We start from the raw sequence: 7,772 nt of genomic DNA, 5'->3' as shown, positions 1-7,772 counted from the left end.
CCAGGCCTCACTGTGGACACTTGGGAGCAGAATCTCTGGGGGTGGGGCTCTCAACTACCTTGAACAAGCTCCCCGGGCACTTTGCAGGCAGTAATGGCACTGGGGCACCACTCAGTTAGCGTACTGCAAATGAAAGTCAACAAAATTAGGGCTCGTCTCATACCGTCCAGGACATCAAATATGACAGGTGTGAATATTTGGTAACTAGAGAGAAATACTCTGCTGTAGGCAGGGATGCCACATCAGCCCTCACACACACACACACACACCTGATGAGAAACCCTACACGTTTATTCACTTCACTTTGCTGGAAAGCCCATGTTCTTCAAGCTGCTTTCTAATGACTAGTGCAGCTAGGGAGATGAGTACATGAGGGAAAGGTTCGTTGATCATAAAGGAGACTTCAATCTTCTGATAGTGTTTTTAGTACTGGTAAGTTTCCTCAGCTCTGAATAAACCAAGAGATGGGCTAAAGGTTAGTTCTAAGTAGCAGCACCCCAGGAGGCTTCTTGTTGGATGGTCACTAGGCCTTCCCCTAGCATGCACTAGCTCACCATCACTCACCTTATAAAAACCATTATAGTGTGTGGTGGCCTCCTTCTCCATCCCCCTGCCTACTCCATTTCCTACAATTACAGCAAAGGCTTTCCATGACTGAGAGGTCTGGATTACTAAAATTAAGATAAATGGTATTATATTGTATTTTATTATTATTTTTAATTAAGTTTTTAATTTTAATTCCAATATAGTTAACATACTGTATTATCTTAATTTTAGGTGTACAATATGGTGATCCAACAGTTCTATACATCACTCAGTGCTCAGCATGGTAAATGTACTCCTATTCTCCATCCCCTGTTTCACTCATTTCCCTACCCTCCTCCCCTCTGGTAACCATCAGGGTGTTTTCTGTAGTTAAGCATTCCTATTTTTTGGTTTGTCTTTATTTTTTTCCTTTGTGCATTTGTTTTGTTTCTTAAATCTCACATATGAGTGAAATCGTATGGTATTTGTCTTTCTCTGACTGACTTATTTCACTTAGCTTCATACTCTCTAGGTCCATCCATATCTTTGCAAATGGCAAGATTTCATTCTTTTTGATGGCTCAGTAATATTCCACTATAAATACATACACACACACACACGCACACACACTCACACCCTACATCTTCTTTATTCATTCGTCAGTCGAATACTTGGGCCACTTCCATAATTTGGCTATGAGATTGATGGTATTTTATTTTATTTTTAAAAAATTTTTAATGTTTTTTTATTTATTTTTGAGAGACAGAGAGAGACAACACTAGCAGAGGAGGGTCAGAGAGAGAGGGAGACACAGAATCTGAAGCAGGCTCCAGGTTCTGAGCTAGCTGTCAGCACAGAGCCCGACGCGGGGCTTGAACCCACAAACCGTGAGATCATGACCTGAGCCAAAGTGAGATGTTCAACTGACTGAGCCACCCAGGCGCCCCATTGATGGTATTTTAAATTTGTGACTTATACTAATGAAATTCTATCACCATCATTATAATGCTGAAGATAATAACAACAGCAATATAAAAAGAGTAGACTTTTACATCTCTCTGTTCCTTCAGGACACCTTATTCTGCTTGTCCTCAAAGCAAATGTCTATAAAGCCAAACGTACCCTGTTCTTTCTCAAAGTGGCTCCTCCTGCGCCTTTTTCTATTTCTGAAATGGTTCTATTACACTCTGGCCACCCACTCTCAAAATCTGAGAGATGTCTCAACAATCAGAGAGTAAATTGGTTAATTTACATCTCATCATGTCTTAAAAAATCTTTTTTTATTTATTATCTCTTAATTGGATATTCTTTAGTATCCTACTAATTGGTTTCTCTGTGAATTATTGCCAAATTCGTCTTCCTAAGACATTTTACTTTTCATCCCTTTAAAATCTGGAACTGGCTCAACTATATATAAACCAAAGTCCGGATCCCTTAGCTGGCATCGGTTCCGTGTCACCACTGGGCTTGTCACTTTGTGCTTTGCTCCCGTCTTGACACATACTGTCTTCTACTTGCTTTCACCGGGCTCTCAACACCTTTCCCTCGTGTTATGCCCCTTTGCTGGGACCTTCCAAATCCCCTAGATTTGATAGAAATCCTGTTGATAGAAAATCCTGCTGTCTGCCTGAAAACCACCCGGGACTCCGGCGAGGGATTCTGCTCGCTTCACAGCACCATTAGCACTTAGTCTGTGCCACCTGTGAAAAAAGTGATTTATTCCAGTTCATTGTTATTTTATTTTCTCACTGGAGAAACTCTCTTAGGCATAGCTAAATTGTAAACTATGGCAGAAAGCTATAGTTTTCCATAAATACCTTTGAAGAATGGACATGCTTGCCAAGTTAGTTAAGAGATATATCACTACAGATGAGAAAAATGAGTATTCAAAGAAATCTAATGGGAAAAAATACAGACTTTTCATGAACCAGGCAGTAAATTTGAGAGTCCTGTTGTTCATTTTTAAGGCCTCTGTTTCCATATACTTCCTCTGTGAACTTTCTCTGCTCCTCGTTATTGACATTAATTGCTCTTCCTCTCTCCCCCCTGAAGTCATTGAAGGTCTGCTACACATTAGGGAGGGGGTACACGCCACATGACATGGTGGGGTGGGTGAGATAAATGTGATCCTTCCCCACATGGAGCTAACATTCTTCTGGGAAACATACAGTAAGTGTGTAATTCATACACAGTGAATTAATCTGTTACCGTGGTGGCAAAGGCTTAGCAGCATGCTAACGGAGACCTGGGGAGCAGGTCTGTACTGCAGGGTATAAAGACAAGTCTGACCTGGTTTGGTGTCAAGTCTTTTGTTTAGCACCTTTCATTTTACCCTGGTTCACTGTTACAGTTGGTTGTTTAGGTGACAATCTCTCCCATATATTTGAAGCTTATTAAAGGTCAGTGTGCAGTGTTGTAAGTCTATGGAACTTCCACTAGTATCTAGAATAGTCTCTTGAATATACATATGTTTTGAATTTAATTGAAGAGCAGTTATCATTCCTGTACTTCCCCGTGCTCAGGCAGTCACGCACACTGGCTTTACGCAGGTGACAAGTGTACTTCTGTCCGACTCATCTGCTCTGGTGCTATTATGCAACTCAAAGACTTTGAGCATTCATTCATAACACACGTATTGAGCTACTGCTATATGCTGCGTTTGGCGTTGTATAAACAAAGGTAAGACAGATAAATTTTGGGCCCCTTGAGGAAGTCAAAGTTTCACTGTATTGATCCCAATGAGCACGTTATGGAGACGCCTGGGTGGCTCAGTCAGTTCAGCGTCTGACTCTTGATTTTGGCTCAGGGATGATCTCATGGTTTGTGAGATTGAGACCCGCACTGGGCTCTGAGCTGGCAGGACGTAGCCTACTTGGGATTCTCTGTCTCCCCCTCTCTCTTCCCCTGCACCCCAAAATAATAAGTAAACATTGAAAAATAAGCAGTTTATGAAAGAAATGTGATAGTTGCCATAATGAAAGGATACATAAGGGATCAGGGAACAGAGACAAGAATACTTAGGTTTTCTGAGGAAATATTTTGGGCAAATTTCAAAGAGAAGTGACATCTGAGATGAATTTGGAAGGATACTTAGGAGTTGGCAGGTCAACAAACTATGGATGGGAAAGACAGTACAAGCTGACACCGAGAAGACACTGAGGGGACAGATGCAGAGGGACAGGCAGGCAGGGTGAATCCTCGTGCCCATATAAAGAGTTTAGATGACATAAAATAAGTCTAGATGACATGTGAAAGAGTGTACATGATATGTAGATGACGTATAAAGTGTCTAGACTTTACCATATAAATGGCATGGATATTCCATAAGGCAGGGGCTTGGGAGGAACATCCTAGCAGCAGTGGGCAGATGGATCTGGGGGAAACGGGGTCATCTGGAAGACAATTGTGACTGTCTCTTAGGAGAGGAGCCAAGACAATGAGGTAAGAATGCAGAAAAAGGGAATTATTTGAGGCAAATTTAGGAAATTGATCAGACTGGCAAAGTGGGAGCAAAAAAAGTGTAAGGAACGCCCCCCATTTCCCAGACAGGGGAAATAAGAGTAGCAGGCATCATGGGAAGCTATGGGGTGGAGTGGGTATTCATATCTTTAATTTCAGACCTTTTGAATCTGAGATGCCCATGAGAGACAGGGGCATCAGTCTCAGAACTCCCACACCAGGTACACAGATTTGGAAGTTGTTGGCAGGCAGAGGGGCTACCTGAATCTGTGGGCCTTGAAAGCGTTAGAGCAGTCACGATGATCACGACATCTGCCACTTTTGAGTGCCTGCTGGGTGTCACACCCGTAACACACCGCCACCTGTTGCTGGGATAATCTTCCACTTCCATTTTACAGATGAACACATGGAGCCTCAAAAGCATAAAGCAAGTTGTTTAAGGCACACAGCTTGCAAAAAAGGACATGAGTCCAGTTTTTTTTTTTCTGGGCTCAAAAAGTATCCACAGTTCCTGGGTCTATGGTAGGAGGATCTTGATGGGCAATTAACAGATAAAGTTGATGATGATAATATTGCTAATTAGATGTCCCTTTCGTATCATTGGTTTTGATATTTTTCTAGTTTAATTGTATAATATTGCTTTTAATAATGCAGCTTTTGTGAATTATTTTCCATCGAGATATGAACACAGTTAGATTGCCTCACACCATCGTGAAGACCTAGTTATTTCTAGTGGTTAATAGGGTAATGCAGTGGGTGGAATGCTTGAAAACTGGTCCTTTCTGAGGATGTGAACCAGCATGTCTCTGCCTGGCCCCTCTGTGCCAGAGCTGTTCCTCTCAAATCGTAGACCCAGGGCTTCAGAAACTGACTGCTCAGTTATGAAAGGGGAGGAGGCGACTGCATTTCTCCTGGGCACTGGCACAGTCGGGAACAGGGTGAGCAGGCAGTCCTGATACCCAGCACCTCCAGCCCTACCTCCTTCTCTCTTCTCACCCCCTACTCTTCCATCTTCAGTTATTCACTGATCAAACGTTTCCTGAGCACTAACTGTGTGCCAGGCTCTGGGCTGCGTTTTGGAGGAATAGCCAGCAAGTCCCAGTTGGTCTCTGCTCATCTGTGTCAGCCTCAGGGGCAGGGGAGGGAGATATAGAAAAGAAGACCAAGAATCACCACACTTAGGGCAGGTGGCAAGACAAGAAGAAGGTGATGCTATGGGAGTATAAAAAGGGGCATGTAATCCAGCTTGGAGGGCAGGGAGGGTTTCCTGGAGAAAGTGTTGTCTGTGCAAAATCATTTCCGGTTCCTGTCTCTGTGACTTATTTGCCCTCCTCATTTTGTTTGCCCAGTATAAAGGCCAGGGGAATGGAGCAAGCTCATCCAACCACTGCATCAACCCAAAGACAAGATAGGGATAATTTTACTCTACAGATGAAGGACTCAAAGCTCAGGGAGTTTACGTAACGGGCCCAACTTACCAAAGCTCTTGCTAATGCTGTGCTTACCCATTGGTGGCTTTTTTCAGCTGCCTCCTATATCAAGCAATTTACTCCTTGTTTATTTCCCATTAAATGAATTGATGTAAGTAAAGCACCGAGCATATGTCTGTCACAAGAGAGTATGGTAGTGGAGAACCTGGATTTTTGAATCATGAGGACCTGGTTTCATGCCCCTTTTCTATCATTTTCTATTACAGCAAGCGTGCCTAACCCCAACATGGGGTTTTGAACCCATGAATGGTGAGATCATGACCCAAGAGGAAGCTGGACTCCCAACTGACTGAGCCGCCCAGACGCCCTCCCCCCCAGCTTTTTTTTTTTTTTAACATTTATTTATTTTTGAGAGACAGAGAGAGACAGAGCATGAAAAGGGAAGGGGCAGAGATAGAAAGAGACATAGAATCTAAAGCAGGATCCAAGCTCTGAGCCGTCAGCACAGAGCCGGATATGGGGCTGGAACTCATGAAGTCACAAAGGTGGACACTCAAACGAATGAGCCACCCAGGCGCCTCTCTCCCTGCATTTAAAATCCGTTTCTCCTCTTCTCTCATTCTTTAAATACAACAAAGTTAAGAGTCTATGATAAATGTACAATGGCGATAAAGCTGTGTGGACGAAAGAAGGTAGAAGACAATTGAGAGCTAGAAATGGGAAAGAAAAAAAATCAATGGAAGTGGTGGCAAAGCCAGTGAAAGAAAACAGAAGAAAAGAAATCACAAGTACAGTCACAGGAAGAAATAATGAACACTTGGAGCTAGAGGGTAAAGAGAGAAACTCACAAAATTTAGCTCTTTCTAAGCTGCAACCTTCAAATAATTTAAGCTGCTTGCACAAGAAACAATAGTTTCAGGAGTGAGTCTATTCGAGCTGATCCAACAGGCTAATTTCTATAGTCACCTTGGATGCAAGGATTAAAATTATAATTCACTTGCCAGTTCTTTCAATTTTGGATTTAATTCCTCTCTCTCTCTCTCTCTCTCTCTCTCTCTCTCTCTCTCTCTCTCCCTCCGGTAAAGAAATTTAAGATATGAGCACTGAGGATGTAGTGCAATGTCAGCATCAGGGGGTAGGTTTCTACCAAGAATAGTGCCGTTCTCTGGTTTGGCAAGACCATCAGAAGCTGAAAACAGACATAATCTCAATGTATGCAAGTAGATAAGGCTTCTCTACAAAAAGTCCATTGTGCTTTTATAGATTTATCATTTTATCTGTCTTCTAGTTTCTCTTGGGAAAATGAGGCTATTGTTTTCAAATTTATGGATAAATAAAAATACTTGTGTAAGAACTGGCACAAGGTCATTCTAAGGAGTGAGTGGCGAAGTCAGGAACACAGTCCAGTTCTTTACGTCCATCCCAGAGAGAATTAGCAAAAACACTTTGCTTTAAAAAAAAAACTCAAAACTCTAATGAGGAGCTGCAATATGATGATGTGCATTCTGAATGTTTGGGCCTCACAATTTTTCTCCTACGTATGCCTGCACATGTCCAGTGTGGACGAGAGTCACAAATATAGGCAATGACATTTGCAATAAAAGAGGCAGAATAAATGGATGTTTCACTGCAAGGATTTTGATATTTCACTGGAATTGTAGATATCTAATAGATTTGAAATATGGCTCCTTAATATTTCCAATATCTTAATGTTTGACTTTCTAAAAATTAATAATTGTCAACCAGCTTCTCATCCTCTTGAATTGAAGATGAATAACAACAAAGGTGTGTAGGCATGAGAGGATTCTGGAGGAGACACGGGGGAGGCAACCTTGACTCCAGTACCTTCTTCTAGAGAATGCAGCTGCTAGACAGTTCTTGTTCTAGTTTTGGGGAGTATGAGGGGAAGAAGGAGGCTGCTGCCCTGGGTTGGAATGCTTATGTGTTTCCTTCTCTCTCTCTCTCCCCCCTTCCCTCCCACCCTGTTCCTCTCCCTCTCCCTCCCTTCCTTCTTTCTTTCTATCCTCCCTCCCTCCCTCCCTGCCTCCCTCCCTCCTTTCCTTCCTTCCTTATTTTTATGGGAGCAGGTGGTGGTGTTATAGGTATGGATTAGAAAGCAAGGGAAATGAGTCTATCTATGAAGTGACACTAGAATTGGGAACGGACCAGGGGTGGACCAGGGAGGGTCAGAGACATGGGTGATCAGTGGAGGAGAGGGCTGGGATGCTTCCATGGGATGGAGAGTGAAGCGCAAGAGAGAAGAAAGCTTCTGTGAAGCCAGGAACATGGTGGTTAGATAGATCAGCAAAGCATAACATATAAAGTATAAAAAGAATTTTGAGTCAGATCCACCAGGTT

At 42.6% G+C, this 7,772-nt stretch overlaps 1 protein-coding gene across 1 annotated transcript in view; it reads right to left on the bottom strand.

Moving 5' to 3' along the window:
* The window catches only part of CHST9 (carbohydrate sulfotransferase 9), a 184,330-nt gene that overhangs the window by 7,219 nt on the left and 169,339 nt on the right, over positions 1–7,772 (bottom strand). The window lies entirely within an intron of this gene.

Source organism: Suricata suricatta, chromosome 14, assembly GCF_006229205.1.
Source record: "Suricata suricatta isolate VVHF042 chromosome 14, meerkat_22Aug2017_6uvM2_HiC, whole genome shotgun sequence".
In the NCBI taxonomy this organism is placed as follows: Eukaryota; Metazoa; Chordata; class Mammalia; order Carnivora; family Herpestidae; genus Suricata; species Suricata suricatta.
This window is presented reverse-complemented; position numbering and strand designations above follow the sequence as displayed.